The following is a 13,528-nucleotide window of genomic DNA, read 5'->3' on the forward strand; positions in this document are numbered from 1 at the left end:
TCAGTGGCTATTATCCACCTTGCACTTTCATAATAGAGAAAGGTGATATGAGAAAATCTTGAGCTGAAATGTGAAACTTGTCCCAGCTAAATCAAATAATCAGTGGAAACAATAACATTAAGATATGCCAACTGAAATGAGTTAATGTATTTTGGTAAAAGTGGTTATATTTAATAGTTTGTATTACCACCAAGAGGAAAAAATCATTGCTTACATATGAACTTTTCACTCAAATTATTCACTAATCTGTTTAACAGTGTTTGAGAGCATTGAGTATATTCCAAGCACTTGTCTAAGAAGTAGAGATTTAATGGTAAATAAGATAGATATAAGATAGATAACAGTAAAGAAGCTTCATGGTGCTTACAGTCTGAAAATAAAGAGACAACAGCATCTATATGACAGGGACTTGGATTGGAGAGAATAGGTTCTACAGGCTCTAGGGAAAGGACATCTAGGGAGAGAACAGTCAGAGAGATCTTCCTGAGGGAGTCACATCCAAGCTGAGATTGAAAAGAAGAGGAGACATTAATCAACCTGATTGTGATAGTGATCTAGGCAGAGGATAAAGAATCTAACGTAGTCAAGGAACTGGAAAAAGCCCTGGATGAATGAATGAGCAAGGGCACAGTGGAGTGGAGACAGATAGCTTGGAGAGCAGCCAGGACCCCACCCTGTAGGGTCACAGTCAGAGGGACACAGGATGGGAGGCAGTTTGCTGACTGGAGGTACCTGTGGGTATCCAAGTGAGGTTGCAATAGGCAGAGCCTGCATTGCAAAAAAAATACAGGATGATTTGGCTTTGAAATTTATAATTTAGTAGGTAACTATGAAGAAGTAGTTAAATTTCTTGAAGTTTCCTGGCTAGTTCTCTAGAAAATTCTTTAACTTCTCTCCAGCTAATTTTATTTCACTGAATTACTATATCTGTAGCTCTGTTTCTCAAAAAATTTCAGTATTCTATGCTTAAAGCATTTTATTGATGAATTAAAGTTTTCCTGTTCTAATTGCTCGTCTTTAATTACTTTGCACTTTTTTCAACAAGAAATTTATATAACTAAAAATGTTGTGTCCTTTCATGAAGAAGTACAAAAATAGAAAATATAACAGTCTCTAGTGTTACACTGAGAGTCGATTCCACGGAAGTTTAATTTCCCATGCTTGTCAAAAGTTGTTAAAACAGTGCTTGCCTTTTTTGAATATAAAATGTGGGCAGACATGTACTAATATATCAAAAAATGACACTTTGTCAAAGAGGGCTTTCATGGGAAATGTTCTGAATAAAATGTTTTCTTTTTAAAAGAGCCCAACCTGTTTAACATTCCAGAGCAAACACAAAAGAACACAAAATGCCTGAACTTACTGCCAGTCACAACAGTCAGCTTCATTTACTCTTTAATACTTTTTTTATATTCCAAAAATTGTTCCCCAAAAAACTATCAGTTTTATTCCATGATAACCCTGGTTTGAAGTAAAATAAAAGTAGCTCTGACCCTCCTCAAAATGGATTCTTTTCAGAATTACTAGCACTTCTAATAGTATAAAGATGATATGGTTGGCTATGTCTACCGTTAGACTCAGTGTAATTATATGTGAAGCAACAATTCCCTTATCTATTAGGAACACTTGCTGCAGCAAACTGCATTTCACTGTCTGGCAGATGAAATACTGAATTAAAACCTCAAACTACTTTCTCAAGTTTTTTTTCCCACAGTCATTTAAAAATCTTTTAGCCTAGGGGAAGATGGTAGCCAGAAAATAATGGGAAACAGATGGTATTTAAAGGTTTGAGCAAGATGAACAAAGCAGATGTGTTAATATCTTCCTAGTCCTCAAATTGTCCCTCTCCATTGTGATTACTTTGAGACAGTTCTAATCCTTTGAACCTTCTGAGGATGTTCAGAGTTAAGATAATGGTTGATAGTTGAAATGTTAAATGGTAAATCAATACATAATTGTCTTTGATCACAATCTCATATTAACTTATCTAAACAGGATAGATAGTTTTTGTATGTTACCTACATTCTTTGCAGAGAATGCACCCAAATCTAGCTCTTGATTAATAATATCTATTATTCATTGTTTAAGGAACCAGGGAGAAGGACTGAAAGAAATAGAAGCAGATGCCAGTTGAGGTAATTGAGATACAGTATAACTTGAAGGAATATTGGAATGCTATATAATAGTATTAGTGTGAAAAGATGAGAAATATTCTATACAATTTTATTTGATGTGTATAGCCTGCTCTGAATTAAATTTCTAAAATGTCAGGATGAGGGAGAAGGATGCAGATGGTTTGAACTAATGTTAGAGAATTGTAGAAACAAATTCCCCCAACTATAAGCATTCATTGGAAAGCAGAAGGCCCAGGTTTTAATAAAATATTAGAGAAATCTGCATATATTGGAATGAGAATATATTAATATTGGGAACAACAGATGTATTTTTGCTTAGGAAGTTAACTATATGCCATATGTATAAAAGAAACATCAATGGCATATCAATATTTGATTCTACTACGTTAGCCATGCCAGAGACCCCTCAGTCATACCTAATATAAGTGACTCACTATGGGTTCACAACTGAAACCAACAAAAGATGCAGACTGATTCTCATTTCTTTTGTATCAAAATCTTATAACACTTTTTGAGCAATTTTATAAATTAATTTCAAAATAGATGAGGCAGTAACACTGAGGTTTAGCTAATTATGTTTAAATTAAATATAAGCATTTAGAATAACTATTTTAATTAATACAAGACTTGGGCAAGTAATCATTAAAAGTAGAATTGGTAACTTGAGATTTATCACTCTAAAACCACTTGTATCACATTTTTAATAAATTCTTTCCTCTGCTTCAATGGAAGATAAAATATTTCTCCCCAAAGTGGCTGCTAATAAAAGAAAACCCTTTCTTGGGTCACAGTTGTCAATGTGATATTGAATCAGAGCAAAAATATATATATACTTACATGCAAAATTGTAGTTACTATTTGCTAAACCATTATCAACTTGACTTATATTTTAGTTCTATAAATGCCTAAGAAAATCCCTAATAACTGCAGTAACATTTATTACTGAAAAAGAAAATAGATATATTTTGGTCTGGTTTTTTTTTACAATTTTTATAGATGAAACTCTGATGAAAAAAATCTAGATAATTTTGTGATTTAATTTTTAACATGATAAAAATTTGTGATAATTTTGTGATAAAATTTTTAATTTTTACCATATCTTAACATGGTATATAACAATCTCAATTGCAGTTGGATGTGAGGAATAACACTTTGAATAGCTTCAGTTTGTAAATATTTATACTTCAAACTTTATATTTGTAAGAATATACAAATGTATTGATATAATCAAATTTGTATATAAAATGTATATTTAAACAAATAATTAGCTAATTCTTTTTCTTACATTTCAGTCTTTATGTTTCCTTTAATTATAGTTGATTTATAATATTATTGGAGAAGGAAATGGCAACCCACTCCAGCATTCTTGCCTGGAAAATCCCATGGGCCAAGGAGCTTTGCAGGCTACAGTCCATGGGGTTGCAAAAAGTCAAACACAACTGAGCAACTAATACTTTATAATATTATATTAGTTTCAGGCATATGACAGAGTGATTCAATATTTTTATAGATCATACTCCATTTAAGGTTATTATAAAATATTGGCTATATTCTCTGTGCTGTACAATATATCCTTGTATCATTTATTTTATACATAGTAACTTGTACCTCTTAATCTACCCCTGCTTGCCCCTTTCCCACTGGTAACCACTAGTTTTCTATATCCATAAGTCTGTGTCTGCTTTGCTATATTCATCCTTTTGTTTATTTATATTCCACATATAAGTGATATCATGCAGTATTTATCTTTCTCTGTCTCACTTATTTCACTAAGCCTGGATTGACTGCCAGGTTGACCCATGTTATTGCAAATGGAAAATTTTCATTCTTTTTTTGTGGATGATTAATGTTTCAGTGTGTGTGTGTGTGTGTGTGTGTGCGTACCACACCTTCTTTATCCATTCTTCTGCTAATGAACACTTAGATTGCTTTTGTATCCTGGCTACTATAAATATATAATGCTGCTATAAACATTAGGGTGCATATATCTTTTCAAATTAGCATTTTTGTCTTCTTCATTTATATATCCAGTAATGGAATTGCTGGATCATGTAAGTTCTATTTTTAGCTTTTTGGGGGAATCTCCATAATGTTTTCCATAAAGGCTGTACCAGTTTACATTCCACCAACAGTTTAGGGTTCCCTTTTCTCCACATTGGCTGGCTCTTTCAGTACAATATAATTATCATTTAGCACATTTACCCTTATCTGGTCCCATCACTTCATGGGAAATAGATGGGGAAACAGTGGAAACAGTGGCTGACTTTATTTTTGGGGGCTCCAAAATCACTGCAGATGGTGATTGCAGCCATGAAATTAAAAGATGCTTACTCCTTGGAAGGAAAGTTATGACCAACCTAGATAGTATATTCAAAAGCAGAGACATTACTTTTCTAACAAAGATCTGTCTAGTCCAGGCTATGGTTTTTCCAGTGGTCAGGTATGGATGTCAGAGTTGGACCATGAAGAAAGCTGAGCACTGAAGAATTGATGCTTTTGAACTGTAGTGTTGAAGAAGACTCTTGAGAGTCGCTTGGACTGCAAGGAGATCCAACCAGTCCATTCTAAAGGAGATCAGTCCTGGGTGTTCATTAGAAGGACTGATGCTAAAGCTGAAACTCCAATACTTTGGCCACCTCATGCAAAGAGTTGACTCATTGGAAAAGACCCTGATGCTGAGAGGGATTGAGGGCGGGAGGAAAAGGGGACGACAGAAGATGTGATGGCTGGATGGCATCACCGACTCGATGGACACGAGTTTGAGTAAACTCCGGGAGTTGGTGATGGACAGGGAGGCCTGGCACGCTGCGATTCATGGGGTTGCAAAGAGTCTGACACGACTGAGCAACTGAACTGAACTGAACAGAGCCCTGATACATTGCAAGTGCTTAATAAATGTTTGTAAATTGAGTGAATAAATACATTGATATATTTTAGGAAACATCTTTTAGGACTTCCCTAGTGGTCCAGTGGTTTAGACTCTGCACTTCCAATGCAGTGCACATAGGTTCGATCCCTGGTTGGGAAAGTAGGATCCTACATGCCGTGCAGTGCAGCCAAAAAGTATCTACAAGATTCTCTTTTAAATTCATTTACTGGTATATCTTGCCTTCTTCTTTCACCTGCTCAGTTAGAATAGCTGATAAAGCTGAAGTGCATCTACTTACGTCTTTGAAGGCAGTATGTTTTTTCTATTATCTGTTGCTTTTCTGTGTTCTGGGATTAGTACAAATGTAAAGGATCTAAAAGAGAGCAGGGCCTTCGCTGACTGAGACAGGATGATTTAAATGCAAGTTAGCTCATTGTGTTCCTTGTACTAAGTACCTGCAATTACTGATTGTCACATTTTTCTTCCATTGTAAAAACTGAACTAATTGAAGGTACTACCCTTAGGGGACGAACTCTACAGTGTAATGAATGTTGAGTGCCCGCTTGAGTTTAGCATGTTAATTATTCATAATTATAATGATTTCTGTTTATTTGGGAACTTTAGAAATCTGGTTTATCAAACAAATTTAGAAGCAGAGTAGTTGAGGTTTTGTTTTGTTTTATGTTAAGATCTCAGCGGGTGTTTGAACATACTAAGAAGTTCTCATGAGCAATGGAACCAGTTTTGTTTTGTTTTGTTTTGCTAATAAATGGATACTAGTGATGTGTGCCATGTCCTAAAATAGCTGAATGAACTTTTTTCTACTCACTTTCTGGTTTCTCCAGAACTATTTGTGTGATATTGGGATATTGAAGGGAAACAATGACAAGGATTCAAGTAGAAAACTGGAAATAATGTATGAAAGTGTGTTAATCAGAGAAGAACTAGAGTAGATTTGGTAGCTGGCTACTAGCCAAGTATATAAAATTTTAAAGTCTCCCTTTCCTTGAAAGAGGGCTGTATGTGTATGTGCTTTGCACTCTAAATATATTTGCATCCAATGGACCCATGTAAAAGATGGATATTTCTGGCTATTTTGGACTAAAATAATCTATGTCTACTATTACCAAATACATATTAATGATAATGATGTATTAGGACTGGGCTCCTACAGTCTATTTAGACTTCATACTCATTCTCAATAATAGCCTGAAGTGACAATAAACGATTGCTTTTTAAAGAGGAGTTTGGCATCACAAGTCTGTTTCATTGCAATCTTTTTCATTTTCCCATCACTTTCTTTTTTCATTTTTCCCGTATAACACTTTAGAGCCAAACATGTACTCTGCATGTCTACTCAAGTCTCCTGGTAATCTATCAATATATCCAACTTAGGAAGAAGCAGCAATTGCTTAATATATTCAAGTATCAGCAAAAAATGATTGATGGCTAATCATCATACAGTTGTAAAAAGATCAGTTGAGATATACAATATATAGCATTTTTTAAAAGAGTACATTTAGCCACCGTCAACCTAAAATCCACAGACGCCAGATCAGAAACAAGAACATTAAATGAAAATACATGTGGGTAGCCCCCAATCTACAAGTGCATCTTTGATCAAAGGGAACTAGCAATTGCATATTCCAGGGTCAGGCTCAAATACGAGCCCTGTTCTTCATCAGTAAATCATTTAATAAAAAGACTGGAAGTACTGTTTTTAAAAAATGAAATTTTCTAATCATACCTAATATACTTCTTCCAACACTGAGTTTTTAACCACAGGTAAGGAGCAGAGAAAGAAAAAAGATTAACTGGAAGATCACTCTGCCTCTGTCTCTACCCTTAGGTACTAACAGAGTGAGGGACCGGCCAAAAGCACAGCAGTAAGTGTGGAGAGGCCATGGAATATCCACCAACCAGATAATCGTCTCTGGAGTAACTGGAAGCATCTGAATGTAGGTATGTGTACCCAGGGCTTCTGCTCGCTCCTGCAATCCGTTGTCCAGCTTTCCCATCCGTCATACACCTGCTGTCTCATCAGCCTTTTGAAAGCACTGCTTGGCAGGATTTGGGTGTTCACACATGTGTACACAGCCACTCAGAAAAGCAGGGTGGCTCTTCAGTGGAAGGTCCTGTCTCCTCTCTAGGCTTTTAAAACATTCTACAAAATGACTTTCAACTGCTTCCTAATTCTGTATTCTCAGCATTCCCATATAGAAACCTTCTTTCCCACTGACACTGAGCCTTGGTTCCTGAGCACAAAAGGCCGTTGTCTTTGCTATCGCACCATCTGAAATAACTTCCCCCAGATCCTCTCTGCTGGTTTTAATTCTGTTTTCCCTCTAGAACCTAAGTCAACTCTTACCTACATGGGAACATCTTTCTGATTCCCCATCCCAATTATTTCCTTCCTTTCAAACATCTGTAGGCCTAAAAGTCATACCTCTGCTCTGGCATACAACTTGTATCATGTATTACTGTTTCCTTCTTCATGTATTTGTCCTCTGTCCTCAATGTAGCTGTTTATTTCTGGAGAGGCAAAATCTGTTGCATTTTGTACCAGAGACCAGGACCAGAGGAAATGGACTTATAGAGAGCTACTGTGATGGAGTAAGGCAACCAAAAGGAGTAGTCAAGAGCCTAGACTGCCTGAGCTTGAGTTCCTGCTCAGTCAAATGCTCACTGTATGACCTTGGCAAGATTAAAAAAAAAAAAAAAAACTTTCTATGTCTACATTTTCTCATCTCCAAAATAGAAATCATAGTAATATACCCATCTCCTTAAGTTGTAAAGTTTCAGTGACCTAATAAAGAAAATCTTCGAATAGTGTCTAATATTTATCAAATACTCAAAAAAGCATTACTGATTTATTAGTATATACAATAATAGTTCATCTCATTTAATTTCTCAGTAATACTAGCAGATAGATGGCATGATTCATATTCTAAAAACTGGAAACCTTGTGACCCTTAATAGTCAGGTTACTACCTAAAATTGAGAGAAGCAGCAGAATGAGAACCAAGAGTTAGATCCTAAACCCTTGGCTGTTTTTCCACCTGTTTCACACAGGTGCCTGGGGACTAGTTCATACTGATGATACAAAATTTATTCTTCTCTGTTCTTATAGTTTAAGCCATATTCTACTCAACAAGTTTGTCTAATGCAAGGCACTGAAGAAGAAAGATGGAGAAAATGTGAAGTGGCTATTATTCCTACTCTAGGATGTTTTACAATCTAGATGATTTAAGTGATGAAGCAAAGCAGAAACATCTAACACATTTTTAACTTTTCATGTCTAGATTCCTTATAAAATTGGCTCTTCCATGGTCCCTCCCTCACCCCATGTAATAAAGTAGGTTGGATACGGTATCATTGCCTACAAAAATAACACTTTGGGTTTTGGTGGAATGTGCTACTTAAGAGTAAACTATAAAATTTGTGAATTTTAAAATTGTTTTAGTTTAATTGAAATTATTTTGAAGAATTTACAAAGAGCTCTGCTAAACTTGGCAGACTAGCCTCTCTTGGAATCTCTCTATTTTCTAGGAAATTATCAGCAAGTCTTGTTCTTCTCACTGCCAAAATTCCTTGGCGGCTGTTACTTCAAGAGTAACAGAGAGCTATAGCACTTAGCTCTGTGCTAGCATGTAATAGATGATTGATAAATCCTTGGTTAAGTTGAATCTTGTCACCCTACTGACAAGAAAGCTAAAATTCAGAGAGTTTAACTTATTGTAAAAACCTTCTTTCCCACTGACACTGAGCCTTGGTTCCTGAGCACACAGCTGGCAAGGAAGAATTTCCAACACAAGTCTAAAGAACCAAGCAAATGACAGCATAGTAATGGTGGCGAACCAAGGGCTCAGTTCAGAGTTATGAGGCAGGGACTATGTTTTGACACCAAATCTCAGATACATCATAAAACCTTTTCATGCCTCGGTTTCCTCATCCCATGACAATGTTAGGAGGATCAAAATATTTGAAATTATCACTGACATTATAGACATATAGTATAAACAGTGGAGAAATCCCCAAATGATTTGAAATTCCTAGTGGGTGATGGGAGGAAGAGAGAAACGCTGAAAGGAAGCAAAGACCAAACATGAAGAAATAACGATGCATGTGGAGGGACTCTGGGAGCGGATTTAGGAAAGATGGCTCTGGCACCAATGCTGACCCAATGCCGTTCAGTTACCAGTTACCAAGTGGCAGTTGTTGTTTTAGTTCTAAGTCATGTTCACCTCTTTTGCAACCTCATGGGCATAACCTACCAGGCTCCTCTGTGCATAGGGTTTCCCAGGCAAGGATACTGGAGTGAGTTGCCATTTCCTTTTTCAGAAGTTCTTCCCAATCCAGGTTTTGAACCTGTGTCTCCTGCATTAGCAGGAAGTTTCTTTACCACTGAGCCACCAGAGAAACCCTCCAAGTGGCAGTTATCCTGTCCTAAAATGTAGATATAATGGCCATAATCACTAATCTAAGAAGCAGACATCCATATGCAGCAGTCTGACTTCTAGTGGTTGTGTGGCAAGCTGCTTCTTTGGAGGATTAAGACTAATACTGTCCTTAAAATAGAAGCTTCAGAAAGTAAGTGCCCAGTTCCCAAAGTACCTAAAGCATTCTATAGACCTTAATGGGATCCTGTCTGCTGCTCCTTGAAACAATCCCTTCAAAAGATTTTCAGAGGAATTAATGGCACTCAAGTTGTACCTGATATCTGGTTTTGACCTTGAAGATGTTGAAGAAAGTAAATGTATTTGATGAGTTATTAAGCATGTGCTTCAGTTATTATGATAGTAAAAACAGCTCAGTTTTATAAGACTGTGAGGTGCTTTCCATTTCTGAACATTTAATTGCATGCCTACTGAGTTTAGACAACAAGTCATTAATCTCACATAATACATTTATTTAGATTTAAGAAAGTTACCCACATTTTTTCTATTCTTTTTTTTATATGCTATGTTCCAGAAAGCATCTGCCAGTTGTTGTTGCTTTTTTGCATTTTAATAGGTTAAAATGGAGAATAGCTAACCTAGCTGGTACTCTGCATAGTATTCAAGCAGTCAAAGAGAAATTAATAAACCACTTTCATAAGTGTCTTTTGTGAAAGCCTGCCTAGAGGAGACTTCCAAGATTACTGCTGATATGAAAAAGCTATGATGACAGCTTTCAGTTTAGAAACTATTCAGTCTCATCTGGCCAGTATCAACTGTCAAGTATTACTAAAACTCTAGGCCTATGATGCTAACATATTGAACTTTTCTGAAATAACATACTTAATATTTGAAGTTTAGCATTATTGTTAATTGTTAAGCATCTGATGGTAGAATGGGTAAAGATAATGATTTCAATAATACAGCAACAAATTGCTAATTTGGGGAATATTTTTAAGGTCTTAAGTTAAAAGTATTTCATAAACTGTAAGTCACTACAAGAATATTATTTTAAAAATAATTTCTCATAATTCCAAATTATGTTTTTCTGAAAAGTACCAGAATATAACAGAGAAAAGTTTTTCTACCTCCATTACTTAAAAAATATTCATACACATGGGTTCCTCATATATAGTAGGTACTCATTTCAGAGGAGACTCTTGTGAATTATATTGTCTTCCATTCATAGAGGGCCTGCTGTATGCTAGACACTCTAAAATAGATTACTTTCAGTCTTCAGAATGTCCCTGCAAGGACATTTTTTTTTTTACCATATATCCGTATATAATTGAAAGTTCAGAGAAGTTAATAAAGAGATTAGTAAACTAGTAAATGCAAGCTCAAATCTTTTTAGACTCTTGTTAGGAAGCCAGTTGACTCCATAATAGATTAGAGGTAATTGAGAGGAAAATTCTGAAAACAAAATAATAATAATAGCTACCATTTATTGATGTGCCAAGTATTGCGCTAGGTGCCCTAGGAACTTTAAATTCATCTACTTAATAACCAGCTCAAAAGAGTTCAGTCATTTCAGATTTTTCAAATTAAGTGGATATTTTAGAAGGTTTTTTTAGTTCAAATATAATTGAAATACAATGTTATATTAACTTCAGGCTTACCATGTGGTGATTTGACACCTGTGAATATTATGAAATGATCACCATACTAAGTCTAGTAACCATCAGTCCCCAAAACTATCATTATTGACCACATTCCTTATGTTGTATATTATATCTCCATAGCTTATTTATTAACTGGAGGTATGTACCTCTTAATCCCCTTCATCTGTTTTACCCACCTCTGTCACGTTGCATTCTGGCAACCCAATGGATGTATCTAAGAATCTGCTCTCACTGCTTGTTTTTTTAGATTCCACATATAAGTAAAATCTTACAGTAATTGTCTTTCTCTGTCTGGCTTATTTTACTTTAGCATAAAACCCTCCAGATCAACCCATATTATCACAAATAACAAGATTTCTTCTTTTTTTAATTGCTGAGTAATATTCCTCTGTGTGTGTGTGTGTGTCTATGCAACATCTTTATTCATTCATCTGCTGATGGACACTTAAGTCAATTCCATATTTGGCTGTTGTAAATAATGCTGCCATTAATATTGGTGTGCATATATTGTTTTCAAAGTAGTGTTTTTGTTTTCTTCAGGTAAATATCCAGAAGTGAAATTGCTAGGTCATATGGCAGTTCTGTTTTTAGTTTTCTGAGGAACCTCCATACTTTTTTTTGTGTGTGTGATTTCTACATAAGTATTTCTTTTTTAAAAAATATAAATTTATTTATTTTAATTGGAGGTTAATTACTTTACAATATTGTATTGGTTTTTCCATACATCAACTTGAATCCACCACGGGTGTACACATGTTCCCCATCCTGAACCACCCTCCCACTTCCCTCCCCACACCATCCCTCTGGGTCATCCCAGTGCACCAGCCCCAAGCATCCTGTATCCTGCATCAAACCTGGACTGGCAATTCATTTCTTATATGATATTTTATGTGTTTCAATGCCATTCTCTCAAATCATCCCATCCTCTCCCTCTCCCACAGAGTCCAAAAGACTGTTCTATACATCTGTGTCTCTTATGCTGTCTCGCATACAGGGTTATCATTACCATCTTTCTAAATTCCATATATATGTGTTAGTATACTATATTGGTGTTTTTCTTTCTGGCTTACTTCACTCTGTATAATCGGCTCCAGTTTCATCCATCTCATCAGAACTGATTCAAATGTATTCTTTTTAATGGCTGAGTAATACTCCATTGTGTATATGTACCACTGCTTTCTTATCCATTCATCTGCTGATGGACATCTAGGTTGTTTCCATGTCCTGGCTGTTATAAATAGTGCTGCGATGAACATTGGGGTACACGTGTCTCTTTCAATTCTCGTTTCCTCTGTATGTATGCCCAGCAGTGGGATTGCTGGGTCATAAGGCATTTCAATTTCCAGTTTTTTAAGGAATCTCCACACTGTTCTCCATAGTGGCTGTCCTAGTTTGCATTCCCACCAACAGTGTAAGAGGGTTCCCTTTTCTCCACACCCTCTCCAGCATTTATTGCTTGTTGAATTTCAGATCGCAGCCATTCTGACTGGTGTGAAATGGTACCTCATTGTGGTCTTGATTTGCATTTCTCTGATAATAAGTGATGTTGATCATCTTTTCATGTATTTGTTAGCCATCCATATGTCTTCTTTGGAGAAATGTCTATTTAGTTCTTTGGCCCATTTTTTGATTGGGTCGTTTATTTTTCTGTTATTGAGCTGGAGGAGTTGCTTGTGTATTTTCGAGATTAGTTCTTTGTCAGTGGCTTCATTTGCTATTATTTTCCCCCATTCAGAAGGCTGTCTTTTCACCTTGCTTATAGTTTCCTTTGTTGTGCAGAAGCTTTTAATTTTAATTAGGCCACATTTGTTTATTTTTGCTTTTATTTCCAATATTTTGGGAGGTGGGTCATAGAGGATCCTGCTTTATGTCGGAGAGTGTTTTGCCTATGTTCTTCTCTAGGAGTTTTATAGTTTCTGGTCTTATGTTTAGATGTTTAATCCATTTTGAGTTTATTTTTGTGTATGGTGTTAGAAAGTGTTCTAGTTTCATTCTTTTACAAGTGGTTGACCAGTTTTCCCAGCACCACTTGTTAAAGAGATTGTCTTTTCTCCATTGTGAATTCTTGCCTCCTGAAAGAGATGGGAATACCAGACCACCTAACCTGCCTCTTGAGAAATCTGTATGCAGGTCAAGAAGCAACAGTTAGAACTGGACATGGAACAACAGACTGGTTCCAAATAGGAAAAGGAGTATGTCAAGGCTGTATATTGTCACCGTGCTTATTTAACTTCTATGCAGAGTACATCATGAGAAATGCTGGACTGGAAGAAGCACAAGCAGGAATCAAGATTGCCGGGAGAAATATCAATAACCTCAGATATGCAGATGACACCACCCTTATGGCAGAAAGCAAAGAGGAACTAAAAAGCCTCTTGATGAAAGTAAAAGAGGAGAGTGAAAAAGTTGGCTTAAAGCTCAACATTCAGAAAACAAAGATCATGGCTTCCGGTCCCATCACTTCAT

At 36.0% G+C, this 13,528-nt stretch overlaps 1 protein-coding gene across 1 annotated transcript in view; it reads left to right on the forward strand.

Annotated features, from left to right (window-relative positions):
* HS3ST5 (heparan sulfate-glucosamine 3-sulfotransferase 5) overlaps positions 1-13,528 on the forward strand; it is a 239,225-nt gene that overhangs the window by 115,382 nt on the left and 110,315 nt on the right. The window contains exon 3 of the mRNA XM_005684547.2: positions 6,854-6,966. The gene's annotated coding sequence lies outside the window, so the exon portion shown is untranslated. The remainder of the gene's footprint in view (positions 1-6,853; positions 6,967-13,528) is intronic.

This window comes from Capra hircus, chromosome 9, assembly GCF_001704415.2.
Source record: "Capra hircus breed San Clemente chromosome 9, ASM170441v1, whole genome shotgun sequence".
Classification (NCBI taxonomy): domain Eukaryota; kingdom Metazoa; phylum Chordata; class Mammalia; order Artiodactyla; family Bovidae; genus Capra; species Capra hircus.